Raw genomic sequence first — 22,995 nt, forward strand, 5'->3', positions numbered from 1 at the left:
GAAATGTGTTGCAGGCCTAAAATGCAGGAACGGATGCATGTTAACAAATGAAATTAGGTTGACCAAACAAAACATAAATTATCGTGGGTTCATACTGTCTGCAGTGAAAAAAAAGTCAAAGGAAACGTTAGAAATGCTGCATTCTTATTGCGGATGATAAAGTTATTCCTGGTTTGCTTGAAATTGTGTACTTGGCATTGTTTGTGTTGTCTTGTGACATGACTACTACATGTTTAAAATAAATTTTAAGTATATTTTTTTTTAAGTATTATTAAGGTTATAGTGTAAAAAATACTTTTTAAATAGTAACACAACTGTGTGTAGTGTATTAACACACACACACACACACTCAAATGTACTAATTTGCATATATTGTTTGACTCAGTTTCAGTTCTGCATATGTTGAAAATAATTTTCCTTTGGTAGAATCAAATTCGATGTAACATGACAACACATAAACCTTATGTCTACATAAACTAATTCATAAATAGTGTATATCCATTAAAAATATTTATTTTTACATGAGTATTACATTCTCTGGTCTTAATGGTGTTCTTTAACATGGTATATGGTAAAAAAAAAAACATACATAGTAAAGACAGGCCTAACAGAGGCACAGCTAGTACAGAGTGGGTGCCACATAGCAATATAATTCCTGAGGACCTGGGTTTGATTCTTGTCCTCGGTCATTGTGAGGAGTTTAGCACATCAACCCTTAATAATGGATTAGTGCAATGAATGAGTGTGTGAATATAATTTTTTCAGACATTTTAAACTGGCTTGATCATTTTTTTTATATAGTTTTGTAAACTATATCATACCCCAGTGGTGTACATTTATTGACAAATTTTTATTGCATTTTTATCAGAGATCATGCATAGTATCCTACATATTCTTTCCGACTAAAGAAAGCCTCAACAAGCCTACACCAAACAACAAAAATATCACAATACAAACTGTGAAAGCTCTTTGCAGGGATGGCAAATATCCCTATCAATTTTGCTGTAATGTGAACTGACTGAGCTGTAATATGATATTACAGGAAATGCAACTTGTAGCTGTAATTTGCTCTTGCATGCAACCAAATTGGCAGAGAGCTGAAAGGCTGGGTAATGTTTTGTTGTTGTGCAGTGGTAGCACGCAGCAGTTTCTAGTTAAAATCGCTGAGTGTGATTGTTAATGAGTTTTGTTTCATATCCCAGATCTTTCATCGTTCTTCACTTTCTCCAGTAGAGGCTCAGGCTGCTGTGTTTTTCTGCCCTAATGCTGTGTGGCAGTGTTATGAAAACAAACATGGTAAAAGTAGAGTACAGTCTTTTCTATGACATCCTTCTTGAACTTAACAAACCTTCCTCATGCTCTTCATTTTTTCCTCTTCTCTGTGTCCTCTTTTGTGAACCAGTCTCCAGACAGTAAGAGGGAAGGCTAATGGAGGCTTACTCTAGAGCTATTGATTACACTTCAGTGGGAAGGGGGGAGGCATCACCAATACAGTCAAATATGATTGATTGTAATTCAATAAGATAAAGAATAAATCTGTCTTTCCCTTCTGTATTTTTGTTTAATCTGTTCTTATATGTTTAGATTAATTTTGGAAATACTCTTTGCAAATTTTAGCAATAAATAGCCCCTAAATGGCCACTAAATTGCTGATTTTTGTGAGTATACATTTAAAGTTGAAAGTTAAAGTTTTTTTAACCTCTCACTGTTGTTTGGACACTTTTTACTGGAGGAGTACAATTCATAACTCAACAAAAAGTATGTTATACTGTAGCCAACAATATTATTGTATCATGTATGGGCTGACCTCATTTACCTTATCAAGGTTGTTTAAATCACTGGTTTTCTTTTCAAATTCCTTTAATTCTTATTTTGTGACTAGATTTTATACACACTAGTAATGGGCTAAATGGCATCTCTGTGACAGAGCTTGTAGAGTGAGTGTAGTGCAGCAACTTGTGTACTTTATTTTTCTCTTAAAACATGCAGAAGATGGTCTGCCCACTCTAAATAACTCTTAGATGTGAGAGAAAGGTCCAGAATGTATTCCTACCTTTCACCCAGTGTTTTAGCCAGCACTGGAAATAAATAATGTTGGCAATGTTACCATCTTGGGAATTTTAATGCTGTGCCAAACCACATAAAACATAGAACTAACTAAATATTTTGTAGCAATGCCACTGATGGTTTTAAAGTTTGACATAGTAACTAGCCACATTTCAGTTGCTTTCATTATTACTTGGTCTGTTTTACAAGGTATTGGATTTGCATTGGATAGACTATAAGACTAATATTGTAACATATTTTAGGATATAATTTTAGGACAGTGGTAGAGGACTTAGTGGGTAGAGCTTTGGGCTATCAATTGGAAGATTGTCGGTTCAAATCCAGCTTCTGCTATGCAGCCACTGTTGGTTCCTTGAGCAAGGCCCTTAAACCTGTCTGCTCTTGGGAGGCGTACAATAGCCTACTGGGTAGAGCTTTGGGCTATCATACAATGATTGTGGGTTTGAATCCAAGCTCTGCCATGCAGCCACTGTTGGACCCTTAACCTTTCAGCTCCAGGGGCGCCGTACAATGGCTGACCCTGCGCTCTGACCCCAACTTCCAAAACAAGCTGGGTTATATGGAAAAATAATGTACTGTACACGTGTATATGTATATATGACAAATAAAGGTGTTCATTTTTTTATACCACTTGTACAGTACCAGCAGCTAAGACAATGTTAACTTCAGTTTAGCTGCTGAATGTAGTCATGTCCTTCTGTGTTGCTATTGTCCGGCAGAGGGGGCACAGAGGCGCAGATAATTGATTTGTCAGTTTCTCTGAATTGACAGTCACCTTCATCTTTTGAATGTTAATTTGCTTCCGGTGGAAGTTTTTCCTGTATATCACTGTTTCTCTCTCTTACACTTGCCAGCTCTTTAGTTGGCAAACCTGCTGATTCTCTAAAGCCCTCAGTCTGGTCCGGTTTTCTGCGGTGTGTTATTCCAGTAGACTTATCTCTTTCTGGGAACTCACCCAGTGTCACTGCATTTTTAAGACTGGATTGGGTGTGTATTGTGGAGTGGATTGATGTCTCATTTTCAAAGCAAACCTAGCACGTAAATCCACGTTTTGCTTAGGGTGCTCCAGTTGATGTTTGTGGTGCCGCTGGTGCATTACCAGTTCTGTCTGGTTCTGAGAGTTTCACATTATTCCTTCTAACAAAAACTGAGTTGTCACAGTCATCCAAAGCAACCTGTCATTTTGTGACAAACAGTTTTCAGTTCTGCACTATCCCTGTTCTGTCCACTTTCTCTGTTGTGGGCTAGGGATTTTTTTGTGTCTGTTATTTGTTACTTTGTTTCTGTTATTTTGACCTTATAAATTTGCGATTGTCTCATTTTTTTGTTAGTGGCTTTTTAGCCACAGTATTGCGGAGCTCCACTTTTAAAGTTTGTTGCTGTACTTTTGGTGCATCTATTAACTATTTTTTATAGTTTTTTATAGTTGTGTCAGCAACATTTACATTTTGACCAGTGTAGTGTTCCTCTCTTTTACTATTTTTGTGCTCAATTTGGACACCAAATATTTGTCCTTATTGGAACTTATAACTCATTCATAGCTAATACATGTTGTCATTAAACAACTTAATAGAGCTCTGCCATGCAGCTGTGGTTGTAACCGTGTTTTAGCTGCTTCAAAGTCAAGTTTCTTTTTATGTGGTGTTTCTATTATTTCGTCCATCACCTAGATGTTTTAAACAACATTAAACAGGTGTTATGGGTGTCGCTTGTTGTTCCTCCTAAAAGGAATAGCAATTCTGGCAGATGCTGATAACCTAACCTTTGTTAGGTTGTTTTTACATTACTAAAACAGAGAAGCTGAGTTCCACGTTAAAGTTTTATTAGCCCACATTGTGTGCCTTTTCTTACTAACCAAGGTTACTTTGGCACTTTAGTGTAGCAGAACTTGAAGTATGTCATTTGCTGACCTAATTTGGTTGGAATCACTAATGACAGCAAGGCAGCTTTGTTCACATGAGGATATGAATGAGGGTTACCAAAGCGATGCCCGGTGGTTTACACAACCCTGCAGCATGTGACCTAAATTTACATTGTGGGCTTGAGGTGAGTGTAACCACCAAGCCACATGTGACCCTCACAAACAACTGCTCTTATTTAACATCCTATAGAGCATTGTGCAATAGCTGCAAAGGGTATTATGTCTGTCTACACCTCAACAATTAAATACATATAACCCAAACCCAAACTCAGTCATACACACCATGGCTATCAAGGTCATAAGATTTTTTTTTTACTGTGACTAGCATTGCTCAGAGCCAGAAGGCTGCATATATTTTATATAGGTTTACAGTTTGGGAGTAAATTTGTACTTTTCCCCTAATGTTTTACTGTGTCTCGGCTTGTGTTAAACTTATAGTTAATAGTCGATACATTTGATAGTTTAGCTTGTACTTGGTATTGATCTATATCGTTGGTCTTCCTAAAAAGTTGGGACAGAGGCGTGTTTAGCCCTGTTCCATTAGCTTTCCTATTAATGAGACTATTAATTTTCCTATTAATTTTTAATGCTTTGGGAGATGAGGACAGTAACTGTTGCAGTTTGCAAGTGAAATTTTTTTTCCATTCTTGCTTGAAACAAGAATTTAACTGTACAACAGTCCATGGTCAGTATCGTCTCTTATATACATTGTACACTATACATTTTTGTAATAAGAAACAGATCTGGACTGAGGATGAGACCTGGCATAGTGTTGCCACTGATGCATTTAGATGTTGGCTAAACACAGATGTTGGCTCTGCAATGTTTGCCTATCTATCTGTCTGTCTGTCTGTATATATACAGTGTATCACAAAAGTGAGTACACCCCTCACATTTCTGCAAATATTTCATTATATCTTTTCATGGGACAACACTGTAGAACTAAAACTTGGATATAACTTAGAGTAGTCCGTGTACAACTTGTATTGCAGTGTAGATTTACTGTCTTCTGAAAATAACTCAACACACAGCCATTAATGTCTAAATGGCTGGCAACATAAGTGAGTACACCCCACAGTGAACATGTCCAAATTGTGCCCAAAGTGTCAATATTTTGTGTGACCACCATTATTATCCAGCACTGCCTTAACCCTCCTGGGCATGGAATTCACCAGAGCTGCACAGGTTGCTACTGGAATCCTCTTTCACTCCTCCATGATGACATCACGGAGCTGGTGGATGTTAGACACCTTGAACTCCTCCACCTTCCACTTGAGGATGCGCCACAGGTGCTCAATTGAGTTTAGTCCATCACCTTTACCTTCAGCTTCCTCAGCAAGGCAGTTGTCATCTTGGAGGTTGTGTTTGGGGTCGTTATCCTGTTGGAAAACTGCCATGAGGCCCAGTTTTCGAAGGGAGGGGATCATGCTCTGTTTCAGAATGTCACAGTACATGTTGGAATTCATGTTTCCCTCAATGAACTGCAGCTCCCCAGTGCCAGCAACACTCATGCAGCCCAAGACCATGATGCTACCACCACCATGCTTGACTGTAGGCAAGATACAGTTGTCTTGGTACTTCTCACCAGGGCGCCGCCACACATGCTGGACACCATCTGAGCCAAACAAGTTTATCTTGGTCTCGTCAGACCACAGGGCATTCCCGTAATCCATGTTCTTGGACTGCTTGTCTTCAGCAAACTGTTTGCGGGCTTTCTTGTGCGTCAGCTTCCTTCTGGGATGACGACCATGCAGACCGAGTTGATGCAGTGTGCGGCGTATGGTCTGAGCACTGACAGGCTGACCTCCCACGTCTTCAACCTCTGCAGCAATGCTGGCAGCACTCATGTGTCTATTTTTTAAAGCCAACCTCTGGATATGACGCCGAACACGTGGACTCACCTTCTTTGGTCGACCCTGGCGAAGCCTGTTCCGAGTGGAACCTCTCCTGGAAAACCGCTGTATGACCTTGGCCACCATGCTGTAGCTCAGTTTCAGGGTGTTAGCAATCTTCTTATAGCCCAGGCCATCTTTGTGGAGAGCAACAATTCTATTTCTCACATCCTCAGAGAGTTCTTTGCCATGAGGTGCCATGTTGAATATCCAGTGTCCAGTATGAGAGAATTGTACCCAAAACACCAAATTTAACAGCCCTGCTCCCCATTTACACCTGGGACCTTGACACATGACACCAGGGAGGGACAACGACACATTTGGGCACAATTTGGACATGTTCACTGTGGGGTGTACTCACTTATGTTGCCAGCTATTTAGACATTAATGGCTGTGTGTTGAGTTATTTTCAGAAGACAGTAAATCTACACTGCTATACAAGTTGTACACTGACTACTCTAAGTTATATCCAAGTTTTATTTCTATAGTGTTGTCCCATGAAAAGATATAATGAAATATTTGCAGAAATGTGAGGGGTGTACTCACTTTTGTGATACACTGTACATACATACATACATACATACATACACTGATCAGCCATAACATTAAAACCACCTCCTTGTTTCTACACTCACTGTCCATTTTATCAGCTCCACTTACCATATAGAAGCACTTTTAAGTTTTACAATTACTGACTGTAGTCCATCTATTTATTTACATGCATTTTTAGCCTGCTTTTACCCTTTTCTTTAATAGTCAGGACCCCCAGAGGACCACCACAAAGCAGGTATTATTTAGGTGGTGGATGATTCTCAGCACTGCAGTGACAATGACATGGTGGTGGTGTGTTAGTGTGTGTTGTGCTGGTATGAGTGGATCAGACACAGCAATGCTGCTGGAGTTTTTAAATACTGTGTCCACTCACTGTCCGCTCTATTAGACACATTTACCTAGTTGGTCCACCTTGTAGATGTAAAGTCATATACACACACATACACTCTCTCTCTCTCTCTCTCTCTATATATATATATACACTGTATATACAGCATATAAGTTATGTGCAGCCATATCAGCTAATTTAGATTTAAAAAATGGATATTTTACATTCTTTAAAAGAGACCAATTATAATTTTAAACGACAATAATAAATGTAAATGTAATGCATTTAAGAACAACTTAAATTTAAAACTCAGTCTTACAAATAATTTAATACATTTTTACTTGGCCTTCATTTAGACTCGACCTTCTTTAGATGCAGTCTCAGAAAAATAAGATGCAGCCTTTACATTCATCAAACCCTGACATTTTCATCACCACTACAAATTATTATATAAAAATTAAGCAACATGGTTAGCAACCCATCATGAGGCTGGATTAGATGGTGTAAATGTCTTTTATAGTTGTATTTTGAATTTCGTGGGGTCATACTATCTTGCAAACAGATATTTTAGGTAAGGAAGGTAAGAAAGACTGCTAACCTTCCGTGTATAAAAACATTGTGAACACAAATAATCAAATGATATATATATATATATATATATATATATATATATATATATATATATATATATATATATACAGTGTATCACAAAAGTGAGTACACCCCTCACATTTCTGCAAATATTTCATTATATCTTTTCATGGGACAACACTATAGACATGAAACTTGGATATAACTTAGAGTAGTCAGTGTACAGCTTGTATAGCAGTGTAGATTTATTGTCTTCTGAAAATAACTCAACACACAGCCATTAATGTCTAAATAGCTGGCAACATAAGTGAGTACACCCCAAAGTGAACATGTCCAAATTGTGCCCAAATGTGTCGTTGTCCCTCCCTGGTGTCATGTGTCAATGTCCCAGGTGTAAATGGGGAGCAGGGCTGTTAAATTTGGTGTTTTGGGTACAATTCTCTCATACTGGCCACTGGATATTCAACATGGCACCTCATGGGAAAGAACTCTCTGAGGATGTGAGAAATAGAATTGTTGCTCTCCACAAAGATGGCCTGGGCTATAAGAAGATTGCTAACACCCTGAAACTGAGCTACAGCATGGTGGCCAAGGTCATACAGCGGTTTTCCAGGACAGGTTCCACTCGGAACAGGCTTCGCCAGGGTCGACCAAAGAAGTTGAGTCCACGTGTTCGGCGTCATATCCAGAGGTTGGCTTTAAAAAATAGACACATGAATGCTGCCAGCATTGCTGCAGAGGTTGAAGACGTGGGAGGTCAGCCTGTCAGTGCTCAGACCATACGCCGCACACTGCATCAACTCGGTCTGCATGGTCGTCATCCTAGAAGGAAGCTGACGCACAAGAAAGCCAGCAAACAGTTTGCTGAAGACAAGCAGTCCAAGAACATGGATTACTGGAATGCCCTGTGGTCTGACGAGACCAAGATAAACTTGTTTGGCTCAGATGGTGTCCAGCATGTGTGGCGGCGCCCTGGTGAGAAGTACCAAGACAACTGTATCTTGCCTACAGTCAAGCATGGTGGTGGTAGCATCATGGTCTTGGGCTGCATGAGTGTTGCTGGCACTGGGGAGCTGCAGTTCATTGAGGGAAACATGAATTCCAACATGTACTGTGACATTCTGAAACAGAGCATGATCCCCTCCCTTCGAAAACTGGGCCTCATGGCAGTTTTCCAACTGGATAACGACCCCAAACACAACCTCCAAGATGACAACTGCCTTGCAGAGGAAGCTGAAGGTAAAGGTGATGGACTAAACCCAATTGAGCACCTGTGGCGCATCCTCAAGTGGAAGGTGGAGGAGTTCAAGGTGTCTAACATCCACCAGCTCCGTGATGTCATCATGGAGGAGTGGAAGAGGAATCCAGTAGCAACCAGTGCAGCTCTGGTGAATTCCATGCCCAGGAGGGTTAAGGCAGTGCTGGATAATAATGGTGGTCACACAAAATATTGACACTTTGGGCACAATTTGGACATGTTCACTGTGGGGTGTACTCACTTATGTTGCCAGCCATTTAGACATTAATGGCTGTGTGTTGAGTTATTTTCAGAAGACAGTAAATCTACACTGCTATACAAGTTGTACACTGACTACTCTAAGTTATATCCAAGTTTTATTTCTATAGTGTTGTCCCATGAAAAGATATAATAAAATATTTGCAGAAATGTGAGGGGTGTACTCACTTTTGTGATACACTGTATATATATACTGTATATATATATATATATAATATATATATATATTACAAAAAGTACATTATATGCTTTCAACTTTGCAGCACCAGTTTAAGGGTCAATAAAGGGTCCATAAAGACATGAAGAAAAGCTTGGTTGAAAGAACCTTCAGTGTCCTGCACAGTGCCCTGACCTCAGCCCCATTTAACATCTTAGAAATACACTGGAACATCAATTGAGGCTTTCTTGACCAACATCAATGCCCAGCCATACAAATGCTTTTTTGACTAAATGGCCACAAATTCCCACATACTACATTATTATACTATACTATATAGTATAACCACATACTATATAAGTCTTCTAAGAAAACTTTCAGAAGAGTGGCTGTTGTTTTAGCTGATCACATAGAGCTCACTTTATTTTAATACTATTTGTTTTTTAAATATAATGTCTAACAAGGTCATTTTAGAGCATTACGTTATTTTGTAAGGTTGACCAGACTTATTTTAACTGGATAAATTCAGCCTGATCACTCCGGCTTTACAAAGCAAGACATGCAGCATTTATGTAGTGTGATTTAAAGTAAAAAGTAAAGCCCTTCATCATATTGATGAGACTTTCTCTGTGGCACACAGGATATAAAGTGTTGCAGTACTGCTGCCATGTCCTGCCCGCTCTTCTCTCTCACCCTGTCCTGCCTTATCGGAACTCCTAATTGTCCTTATGAATATTTTAGTGACCAGCAGGAACAAGGATGAGGGGGGAGATGTGGTTTCAAGGCTTTGATGGCTAATGATCCAATCTGTGGGCTGAGCGTGATAGCAGTCAGAAATCCATATAGAAAGAAACTAGTGAAAAGGAGATGTAACAAAATGTAATGAAAGACATAAAAATCATCAATACATAGATGGTTACTGCTCACATGTCTTTATTAGAAGATGAAGATGACTAGCAGGATCAAATGCTGCTTCTTAATCATTGTAGTGGAAGATTAGCACTAATTTTAATAAAACCTGATATACTGTGCTGATAGAAAATGTACAATCTGTAGTAAAACTTGTTTAAATAATTCATTTTATTTAATAGTTTACACATTATACTATAGTTTAAACAAGAAGTACACCATAGTCAAACAGACCATCTTTTTTAATAACATGTAAAACACATTTATTTTGTTTGATATGGCTGTGGCATCACATTATATCATAACACTTTTGACTAAAATTTATAACCTGGTCTGGTTTGTTCAATATAATATACAGTATAATGAACTCACAAATTTCCACTAACTGATTAATTCTGCTCATTTTTGGTGGGACTAGAGAGACCTGGAAATGCTGGCTCAACGCTTGTAATACACCATGGACAAGGCACCAATACATTTAAGGGCATGACACACTCACACGATTAATCATTTACTTACTGGAACAATTTATATTAGCCAGTCTACCTTCTGCATGTTTAGGAGATAAAAGGAAACTGTAGTACCCAAAGGAAACTTAATGTGATTACATGAAAAAAAGCTAAACTTTTATCAGACAGTGACAATGCTGATAATCAAACCCATGTTGGACCTGTATTGCTGTGCTGCATCAACTTTACCACCTTTTTGCTTGTTAATAGTATATATACTACCATTTGTTACTAAAATAATTGTAAAATAAAAATAAATTTGGGGGTCCGTTGGTTTGTTAGGGAAATGGGTTGGATTATGGGCATGACTCTAAAAAAATTATTACATTTTATATATATTTCAGTCATTTCAAACAATTAACAAATTGTATTTTGTATTCATTCAATAAAAGGTATAAACTAAATATTTTATTTGATGATATTTATTTTATTTATTTTATGTGCAATAATAATAATTTAAGTATTTTAATTTAATTTTTAATTATTTAATTATGTGTGAAATAACTTTTTAACTTCTATTTGCAAATGTTTCTTCTTTTTTCTTGTTTTAAATTATTAGAGTGTTTATTCTTCTACATAAATGGGTGCTACTCTAAGAACTGCAATTTCCCTCTGGGATCAATAAAGTATTTCTGATTCTGATTATTACATTATAGTTTTATTAAATTAATAATTATATTATTCCCATAGTCATGTTTGGAATTACAATTTCAAGTATATGAAATGATTGGCAGAAGTTATGGGTGGTGAACAGCTCCAGGGACCTAGAGTTACCTTCTAATTGCTCCCCCTGGAGTTTGTCATGTGGACAGGCTACCCTAAATTGCTGGGAGTTTTAAATAAATAGGTGATTGTGTGATGCTTTGGGAAGCACTAAAGCCCTGTTCAGGGTGTATTTACACCATCAGCATGGTGCTTTCAGGTGGTGCCTGTATACTGCAAGTCTGATCAGAAAAAAAAAACAGCAGTAAACCAACAGTACTTTCCATTTGAATTAACTAAATAATTAGAGCAGTGAGTATATAAAAATGGCTAATTATATTCTGCCTTATCCAGGGGAACCTTGTGCTAAAGAAAGGCATATACTGTATATATATATTACTAGAACTTGCTTTCACAAAGGACAACAAAGTCAAACACAACGCTTACAAATGAGAAAACAAAAGGGTTTAAGTTGTCAGTCCAGTAGAATAAGTACAGTTACATTGTGCAATACAGTTGGGAAGAAGATATCGAGGCCAGCTGGGATGGGAGTAAGACTTTGACGCCACATTGTGTGCACCACTTTATCCATAGAATGACTTTGAGATGCCTTCATCCTCAATTCGGAGTTGAATTCCCAGTCTGCTCTAATGTCTCAAAATACCCCCCTGACTGAGACCTTGTTCTCTCTCACTCTAGCAACTAATAGCTTTGTGGAGTCTGATGGTGTTTTGTCTCTGGGCAGCTGCCTTTCTTAGCAGGGTAACTGTTGCTCCCTGCAGTGCGACTCCGCCGCTAACAGGGGTCTGTCATATTCATAAGAACCGTCATCTCAGTGGTCAACTGCCTGTAATTATCTACCATATATGGCTAAGTCAATATCAAAGCATTCTCTTTCTCACGGTCTTCCGAGATCAATCAGTAAGACCCCCAAAGTGCACATAAATCCATCTGTTATGTTTACATGTGGAAAGCTGAGATATGAAAGTACATCTCAGTTTGGAGCTGCACAGTGATAATAGTTACAAAACATCCACAAATGAGCCCCTGCGATTGAGCTTCCTGTGAGTACACATTGTGGACAATAGCGCCTCAGCAGGAAGGACAAGCATGAAGTCACCTCCTGCTCTGCAGTCGTGCCTGCCAAGCATTTTCAGAGGCTTGACTAGATTTTTTTTGCTCTTTCAGAGAAAACAGGAGAGCCAAAGGTGGACTTGTGAATCTACATATAGGACAGAAATTTAAAAAGAAATAGGTAGACAAAGCAGAAGCAGGATTTTACTAAAAGTCATGACTCTTTAGAACTTATGTAGAAGCAGAAATGCTTCTCAGCAGATGAAAGGCTTCCTATCTGACTTTTTTTCGATGCACTGTTGCATGCTCAAAGGGCCACTGTGATAAACACATAAGACTGAACACCAAGTGAAAGTTTGTTGAATCTTGGTCAACATTTAGAATGTACACTTTACATAAGGAAAAGTCAGTAGCCAGCAGTGTATTTTGGGAGAAGACCAGCCAAATTAAGCACCAGGGATACAGCCACTGTCTAATAGCTTTTTATGACAACATTATGGTCAGCAGTGGCAAAATGTGACAGTTACCTTTAAACTGTGTAGCCAAAGGTATGAGCATGTTGGACAACCTATTTAAAAACATTGGACATCTATACAAAGGTTTCCTCTGCCTAGCTGACGATTGGCCTCATTTCTTCTGGGATTGCTTTGAGATTAAGGCTATGCGCAGACTCCACTTTATGCAAAGCATCACAGTAATGGTGAAACAGAAGCACCTCTCCTAACTGTTGCCCTAAAAAAATAGAAAGCCCCTATTTGTCATGTAGACGTATACATGTGTACAGTACAATGAACTCTTTTTCCATATATCCCAGCCTGTTTGGAAGCTGGGGTCAGACCGCAGGGTCAGCCATTGTACGGTTAAGGGACTAGCTCAACAGTGGCTGCATGACAGAGCTTGAATTCAAACCCACAATCGTTGCTTGATAACCCAAAGCTCTACTCAGTAGGCTACCACTGTCCTAAGCTGGAAGGACACATCTTAAACATGTTAACTCAATAATAAGTAAAGGGGGTGGGTGTTTTCATACTTGTGGCCATATATTATATATAGCTTGCTCTCACACAGATCTTGACTTATGTTTCCCAGGTCTATTTCTCTTTTATTTTAGGGCTTTTAGTCCCTTAGTCTCAGTGTACTTTTATACAAGTACAGTACATGAATAAGTCAAATTTAAAAAGCCCTAGTCACAAGGTGAGTTCTGGCAGAGTAAGTCAAAGTCCAGCCATTTTACTTAAAGTGCAGGACATTAACAGGCAATGGCCTCTTCCAGTGTCTCACTCAGATTTTATTTTTATCTCTTAAAAAATGTGTTCTGGACTTAATGTGTTCTCAATTGAGCTGTGTTCTGCACAAATATATATTGTGTGCTTTGCAGTTTACACAACCAGTGTGTCAAATTGTGCTGGAATTGTGACGTCCATAACAAAAATGGGTGGAGATAGAAGGTGCTGCTCAGTGTTAATTTTGTTTGATTTACTAAAATTTGGGCAGTTTCAGCAGCCAGTTGGAAGCAGTTGCCAGATTTGCACTTTTAGGCATGGGCATGCAATGATTTCTTGTACTACTGGCACACGATAGCTGAACGGGTTGTGTTCTCTGGCATCCACAAAGAAAAGAAATGCGTGCCACACTGCCAGCAATGGCTATAAATTATATTGTGTAACTTTATGTATTTGTTATTGTATAAGTTATTAGAAGTGTTCTTTAAGGAAGAACACTTCTGAATCAAATGACATAATGTGTTTATATCAAGCAGTACAGCTGCTACACTGTTACTGTTACTAAACAACCTTTATCTAATGATCATACAAAACTACTCTGCTTTCAAAAACCAGAACACTACTGTTTAATACAGTTTTGTGTAGCCGTACATGTCCTCAAATTGTATTATGTGTCTCTTGCTTTGCACTTTATCAATGTAGCCTTTATTACAGGGTGTATTTTTATCTATTTTTATCAAACACATATAATAGTGGCCGTTTTGCTGTCCTGTTACTATAATGTATCCAAAAAATATATTTTACTCTTCATACTCTTTTACATAAGACCTATCCTATACTGCTTCTTTCTGATGACATACTATCTTAGTAAAAGTAATCTATACATAAAATTGTGTATTAAGCAGTGTAAATATTTTGGTTTAAGAAAACTTTGGAATGACCAATGTGACCATTTTAAGTGCTTTAACACTTGGCACCACTTTGGACTGTTGGAATCTAGTGAATTTAGCATGTGAGTATCTAGTAAGGCATCAAATGACAACACGTGTGGGGATCGGAATGATACTGTGGAGGGTTTAACGGGGGTTACTTCTGATGACCTTCAGATCCCCTTCTATGGTGATGTTAGCGTGCGGATGCTCCTGATTGGCTGGTCCTGGTGCTAAGGCGGGTTGGCAGGTGTTGGGGAGAGGGCCACCTGTTTGGCCATGTGCTGATTTAGTGATCCGTTTACTGAAAGCCGCAGGCAGAGTCTGCGGGACAGGCAAAATGTGCCAAGTCATTTAAGAAGGATTTACGAATGCACTGTACTGCACTTTGGACTAAAACACGCTCCGAGTCATCGCTTGAGAATATGCCTCTTTAAGGGCATTGGTGTCAATGTGGAATGAATGGATTAGCTGTAGATTGGAATTGGACCAATTTTAGCCAAAATATTTACAATTAATGATCAGTCAAAATTTAAATGGCTTATTGAATGCAATACTCACATACATAACTATTTATACCTGTGTAAGTTTCTTACTAAAAATCAGTTGATTAAACTGTAGAGGTAAAAAACTTCTGTCCACATTTGAACCTATTAGACAATGCATATAATAACATACAATGATATATATATATATATATATATTATAATATTATAATAACATATAATGCATGTAATACCATATAATATATATATATATACAGTATATATATATATTAGGGCTGTCGAAGTTAACGCGATAATAACGCATTAACGCAATCTCAATTTAACGCGATTAAAAAAAATAGTGCCGTTAACGCAGATTCTAGTTCATGTTGAGACTTGACTGGTAGAACCAACGTTTTAATGTCGGACTTGCCACCGTTGTTCATTTGCGGTTTGTTAAAATAATATAACTGAGCGTCGTAGGGATGCACTTGCATAATAAAGAAATAAATACACGGTATATTCACAAGTTGTCGGGAGCAAAACACTTTATTAACTTAATCTGTTACGGCACTGAATACCGGAGTCAAGCACGCTAGTCCATGAACTATGGAAGCCCCAAAAGGGTCAAAACACACTCACTTCGTGTAGAAACGTCCACTTTTCACATTTCACTTAAAAAACCTTGTTTTCTATAACATTTACACAGATTTTATTTAATGCGATTAATCGCGATTAACTATATGAAATTCTGAGATTAATCGCGATTAAAATTTTTAATCGTTTGACAGCCCTAATATATATATATATATATATATATATATATATACAGTGTATCACAAAAGTGAGTACACCCCTCACATTTCTGCAGCTATTTAAGTATATCTTTTCATGGGACAACACTGACAAAATGACACTTTGACACAATGAAAAGTAGTCTGTGTGCAGCTTATATAACAGTGTAAATTTATTCTTCCCTCAAAATAACTCAATATACAGCCATTAATGTCTAAACCACCGGCAACAAAAGTGAGTACACCCCTAAGAGACTACACCCCTAAATGTCCAAATTGAGCACTGCTTGTCATTTTCCCTCCAAAATGTCATGTGATTTGTTAGTGTTACTAGGTCTCAGGTGTGCATAGGGAGCAGGTGTGTTCAATTTAGTAGTACAGCTCTCACACTCTCTCATACTGGTCACTGAAAGTTCCAACATGGCACCTCATGGCAAAGAACTCTCTGAGGATCTTAAAAGACGAATTGTTGCGCTACATGAAGATGGCCAAGGCTACAAGAAGATTGCCAACACCCTGAAACTGAGCTGCAGCACAGTGGCCAAGATCATCCAGCGTTTTAAAAGAGCAGGGTCCACTCAGAACAGACCTCGCGTTGGTCGTCCAAAGAAGCTGAGTGCACATGCTCAGCGTTACATCCAACTGCTGTCTTTGAAAGATAGGCGCAGGAGTGCTGTCAGCATTGCTGCAGAGATTGAAAAGGTGGGGGGTCAGCCTGTCAGTGCTCAGACCATACGCCGCACACTACATCAAATTGGTCTGCATGGCTGTCACCCCAGAAGGAAGCCTCTTCTGAAGTCTCTACACAAGAAAGCCTGCAAACAGTTTGCTGAAGACATGTCAACAAAGGACATGGATTACTGGAACCATGTCCTATGGTCTGATGAGACCAAGATTAATTTGTTTGGTTCAGATGGTCTCAAGCATGTGTGGCGGCAATCAGGTGAGGAGTACAAAGATAAGTGTGTCATGCCTACAGTCAAGCATGGTGGTGGGAATGCCATGGTCTGGGGTTGCATGAGTGCAGCAGGTGTTGGGGAGTTAAATTTCATTGAGGGACACATGAACTCCAATATGTACTGTGAAATACTGAAGCAGAGCATGATCCCCTCCCTCCGGAAACTGGGTCGCAGGGCAGTGTTCCAGCATGATAATGACCCCAAACACACCTCTAAGACGACCACTGCTTTATTGAAGAGACTGAGGGTAAAGGTGATGGACTGGCCAAGCATGTCTCCAGACCTAAACCCAATAGAACATCTTTGGGGCATCCTCAAGCGGAAGGTGGAGGAGCGCAAAGTCTCGAATATCCGCCAGCTCCGTGATGTCGTCATGGAGGAGTGGAAAAGCATTCCAGTGGCAACCTGTGAAGCTCTGGTAAACTCCATGCCTAGGAGAGTTAAGGCAGTTCTGGGAAATAATGGTGGCCACACAAAATATTGACACTTCAGGAACTTTCACTAAGGGGTGTACTCACTTTTGTTGCCGGTGGTTTAGACATTAATGGCTGTATATTGAGTTATTTTGAGGGAAGAATAAATTTACACTGTTATATAAGCTGCACACAGACTACTTTTCATTGTGTCAAAGTGTCATTTTGTCAGTGTTGTCCCATGAAAAGATATACTTAAATATCTGCAGAAATGTGAGGGGTGTACTCACTTTTGTGATACACTGTATATATATATATATATATATGGTAATATATATAACTGATGCATTTTGATTTTATGTAGTTTTTCTATCCATTATGTTATAGAAAAAAATAGAAAAAAAATATAGTTTATTTTAATTATGACTTTAAACTGTTTTCTGACTTACACTACAAGGGAATAAAACTGAGCTTGTGCAAGTGTATACAAAAAGACATTAAACTTGACATGCAACCTCTATATAAAAAGTTAAACTTTTGCTACAATTTGCTTTGGTATACTGTAATAAGAAGCTACAGGCTGATTTTATTTCATTAATTCAGGTCCTTATTACTGTAGCAATAGGTGATGAGGTCAAATCTTTTATAATAGCTTATGTATAGTTATATTCTGTATATATTAAAGCAGAACTATATGTAGTATTTCAAAAATTTAACCATATTTACCTGATATACCTGTTAAAGGCAGCTGTAGCCTAGTGGTTAAGGTAGTGGACTAGTAATCAAAAAGTTGCTGGCCATACAACATCTAATGTAAATTTTAACACAGACTGCTTTGCTAGTGTTACATATTTAGACCACGGCCCTAAACAGGCTTACTTCCTTCACTAAAATAAAAAGTGCCCACTGCACACAAGGGTCTACCGTGATTACTTAATTATTTCTAGATATTTTTTAGGTTTTGGTTCAATCAGTGATGGTATCTAGTCTGATTTAGTTAATACTAAAACAATTTAAACCAAGTTTGTTGTTTTGGTCCTGAGAAGCACCCCTAACCACTAGCCCTTCTTCCCTCTAATTAGAATTGGCATTCTGTACCATTATCAAATGATTTATTTTGCCATTGTGTGATATTTGCCTTTTGTACATTTCTAAATGCTTATTTACTCTGTCTTAACAGTCCCTCAATTGTTGGGTGTGTCTTTGAGTCTTTTAACCTGCATTGTTTGGCTTTTGTCTAGCATAGACACTGGGTGTGCCACTAAGGTTTGTGGCCCAATCCCAATCCCATCTATGGTCCTCCGGTCCTAGGCAAACTTCTACCCACATAATGAGCAGGTTGGGACTTTAATTTGCAGGTTCCAATGGAAATGGTGGCACTCTTGGGGCGAAAGTGCATAGTTTTTCAAGTAAACACAGGCCTTTGGGTGCTCAGAGGCCTCAATAAACAGGAAATGACTCAGAAAGGCGTTGCTCGGAAAGAGCAAGCGAAAGCCACTCTTGCCGACCCGCCCTAAATAGTTGTACGGGGCAGAATAGGCACCTCAGAGTTGTTAGCTGCAAACCGCTAGTGGACATTACAGAGTGATGGTGGTGGTGGTTTCAAATTCTTTTATACGCTGCGTGTGTGTATGTGTGTGTGACAATAATACGTTGAGTTAACAGCGGTAGACAAATACATTATTTGCAGCAGCACAGTGGATAATGCAAACTTTCATTTTATTGTTTTACATAGCATGCTGCAAGCAGATCAACTTTGCTCACAGCTGTTGTTATAGTCTTTTATGTCAGTTGTATTTTTTTAATAAAGCATGGTAATGTGCAAAGATATTTAAAAAGATGCACTAAAAAGATCCAAAAGATAAAGTGTGACATATATACGGCATAACCCAAATGTGGAGTAGCCTAGATCTCACTTACCGCATTACTTGCACACTACATTTCCCAAGAATAGTGCCATTTTAGTCCATAATATTTAATGAGATGTATAAGAAACCATATTCTGATAATATTCTTAAAAAAATATGTTATAATATTGATCGTTATCATTCAGGACTCAAGTTAGAGCTTTTATGTTAGCCTTTATATGAACCAAAGTTTAAATGCTGGTCATTTCTGCCCCCATTTAGCTCTTTTATTTAATATTTTGATTATGGCTGTGAAGCTTAACATTTACACCACATTGTCTTAAATATGCTAATAGAGGAAGCTGGTTTGAATTTTTTTTCTTACACCTTCATATAAGTCATGTTGTAAACTGTTAAATGCTGACCACAGAAGTATGATTCAGGGGGACAACTGGGGGTATTTCAGTGTGACATTTTCCACCCTATCACTACTATGTCCTCTCTCCCTAGAAGACACTGTATTAAAGAAATAACTCGCAAGGCTGACAACAACAGCTGCACCAAATGTGCATAACCTTTAATAGACAAAGAAGCAGAGATGGTGCTTAAAAGAGTTTGAAGCACAAAAGCATATCAACCAGCTACAGCATAATTCTTGATAAAAAAAAGTAAAACAATCAATCTACAGGCATTGCCACTGATGATTTTATGAGGTTAAATATATAACATACTGATGGTTTGCCTGTTTATTTAGTTAGCATTTAAACTATGGGGCCTGACTTTGCATTTTGGTGGGTAGCACTCGGGCTCACAGCAAGAAGGTATTGAGTTTGATTACCAGATGGAGTGATCCAGGTCCTTTTTGTATGGAGTTTGCATGTTCTCTCTGTGTCTGTGTGGGTTTCCTTTGAGAGCTCCGGTTCTTTCCCATAGTCATGTGTAAAACATGACATTAAAATCATAATAACTAACTATTTAATTAATAAAATTTGAACCAAGGCCATTAAAAGTGGCCTTATAGCTCCACTCAATTTGTGATTATATATTTCCCATTAATGGGTTTTACTTTGGTGATTCTTTGAAAGTAAAGTTGGAATTAAAGTGTCACTGAGGCAGAGCTGGTAGAGTGAGGTTCTGAGGACCTGGGTTTAATCCTTGCTTTTGATCATTGCCCGTGATGAGTTTCTTTAAGGTACAGGAACAACATGAAAAAGGCAAATTGGCAGCTCCAAATTGTGTGAACCTTGAGAAAACAGTGAGTAAATGTGTGAGTTTTTGTTGGTCTAGCACCAAGTGGCTCCAGGTGGTACCAGACCTACCGCAAACCTGACAAAGATGATGCGGTTAGTAAATGAAAAAAAAAAATAATGATGATAATTAAACTGTATGATAACAGTTTTATATTGTGTTTAAACATTTTTTTAGAAACAATGTTGTTACAAAATGATCCTGATGGCCTTATTTTTTAGGCTCACACATTTCTCACATTTTAGACAGGCAAGAAGCAACCAGCTCTTTCTATAACAAGATCAATACAAATGTTCTCCATGCTGTTGAACGAATCAAAATCGGCCCATTTCATGCTAAAATAAGCATCAGTGATGGATATTATAATTCATTTTCTTAGCACTTGACTTCGTCATAAATGGAAGTATGCTGAAAAAAAGTCAGAACAGCTTCCAAATGACTGCGCTCTGGGATCTCCTTATAAGAGACGGCCTTCCAGCTGGGTGGCTTATGTTAACTGAAAGATAATGAAAAATGCATCAACACACACACACACACATGCTAAACTTGAATATAAGTGTGTGTTTTTGGGACAAAGAGAGATATATATTAAAGAGCAGGATGGAGGACTCTTGTTTTGGTGTCGGCGGCAAACTGACAACTGAATTTCCTCCACAGTCAGTAATGCAGTAGTCATGGTACATGGTACAAGCGCCCTGGTATAAGTGGTGAACACATTTAACAAATTAGTTTATACAACAGTTAGTTCCGACCTTACAATCTGATTGGTTGAGAAGCGTTCTAAACGTGCTGATATTTGTGATAACAGCACGGTTTTTTCACACCACAACTGTATTACTCCGCTGACGCTTTGCCATTAACGACAAGCTTCATGCACACAAACGCGCACGCAGGCAACACAGACTTTTTTCCCGATCGCAGTTTAAATCCGTTATCTGATATACAATCTAGCGCACTGTGTAGGGAACATAAATCAATTGTCTAATTCACTATCTAGTGCACTATGTAGGGAACACATATCCATGATCTGATACACAATCTAGTGCACTATGTAGGGAACATTAATGTGTTTGTAACGCGAACAGTTAGCTTAATAGCCCAGTTAGCAGCTCATAAAAGTTCTGTTATCACCCATATCCTTTGGTGTGTGCGAGAAGTTTTTTATTTCTTTTTTTCCCTTCGGAGGTTCTTGCCTTCTTCTTCTTGTTGTTCCTACCTCCCTGAAATGAGTTTTTGCAACTTGGGATGTCTGCTTTGTAGTGTTAAACTTTATATTCGTTGTGGAACTACTTTTTGGCGGAAGGTATTGTCAAAATTAAAGCATATTTAATATGAAATTCAGGGCTTCTTTGATTTATTTTCTTTCTTTATTTTGTAAAAACTGTTGTATAAAAGCAATAGAACACTCGAGGTCATGTGTTATCGCGAATAACATCACGGCTGTGATGTTATTCACGATAACACACTCCCTCTCATGTTCTATTGCTTAAATGGCTAAATGTTTGTGGACACCTTACACCCAAATGTTGTTTCCCATCATGAACCATGGGCATCATTAGTGAGATAGTCCTTCTTTGCTGGGATAACAGACCCCACCTCTACTGGGAAAAAGTTTTTATTAGATTTTGTTCAATGGTGCTGGGATTTGCTTTCATTTATTAATTGAAGCAAGGCGCTAATGTTGTATAATGAAACATTGCTCACAGTCATGAAGGGAACCTGGCGTGTTTGCACCAAAAAAATGTCAAGAACTCACTACAGACTTTATCACAGACTAGACTGAATAATAAAGAACTCCAATTGCTTTCATTATTATTAGTAGTATTTGCTAGTTATAACTTAGTTTAATTTAATTTTGTGTGTGTATGATTTGTGTAAATCCTATTCATTCAAATTATTCTCCAGGCCACCCAATGAGGATGGGTCCTTGCTGAGTCTGGTTTCTCTCAGGGTTTCTTTCTGTAATTTTAGGGAGTTTTTTCTTGCCACTGTTGCCCTTAGCATGCTCAACATGAGTTTTTGGTCTGTCTGTCCTGGATTCTGTAAAGTTGCTTTGAAATACATTTGACTTGACTTGACTTAAATGGGATTAAGGTCAGTGCTCAGTGCAGACATGCCAGGATTTTCCATGTCAAACTTTACAAAACTTTATTCTAAATCTTTATGTGGCTTACTGTGCACTTGTTAGCATTAAATTTAACAAGGGAATCACACAGTTCTCTAGAATGTCACTGTACATAAGCCAAGACTTCATTTACTGAAACTAATTGGACAGGCAATCATAACCATTATTCTATCTGCTTCATGCATCTGAACTTGTTCCTATCTGAAAAACGTGTATAATCAACCACTTAGGAATATAAATGTTGTTACATATAGTGTACATATATGTTAAATCTACACCGATCAGGCATAACATTATGACCGCCTTCCTAATATTGTGTTGGTCCCTCTTTTGCTGCCAAAACAGCCCTGATCTGTCGAGGCATGGACTTCACTAGACCCCTGAAGGTGTGCCGTGGTATCTGCCACCAAGATGTTAGTGTGTTACCTGGTGCCATGTGTTCCCCAGGTAAGCGGTGCACACGCACCCGGCCATCCACGTAATGTAAAAGAAAATGTGATTCATCAGACCAGGCCACCCTCTTCCATTGTGCCGTGGTCCAGTCCCGATGACCCAGTTGTCTATAGCCATCACAATTTGGCTCTTGTCAAACTCACTCAAATCCTTACGCTTCCCCATTTTTCCTGCTTCTAACACATCAACTTTGAGGATAAAATGTTCACTTGCTGCCTAATATATCCCACCCACTAACAGGTGCCGTGATGAAGAGATAACCAGTGTTATTCACTCCACCTGTCAGTGGTCATAATGTTAT

At 38.4% G+C, this 22,995-nt stretch overlaps 1 protein-coding gene across 8 annotated transcripts in view; it reads left to right on the plus strand.

Moving 5' to 3' along the window:
* Positions 1-22,995, plus strand: part of mef2aa (myocyte enhancer factor 2aa) — a 197,161-nt gene that overhangs the window by 127,844 nt on the left and 46,322 nt on the right. The gene's annotated exons all lie outside the window — the stretch shown is intronic.

Source organism: Trichomycterus rosablanca, chromosome 11 (genome assembly GCF_030014385.1).
Source record: "Trichomycterus rosablanca isolate fTriRos1 chromosome 11, fTriRos1.hap1, whole genome shotgun sequence".
NCBI classification, from domain to species: Eukaryota; Metazoa; Chordata; class Actinopteri; order Siluriformes; family Trichomycteridae; genus Trichomycterus; species Trichomycterus rosablanca.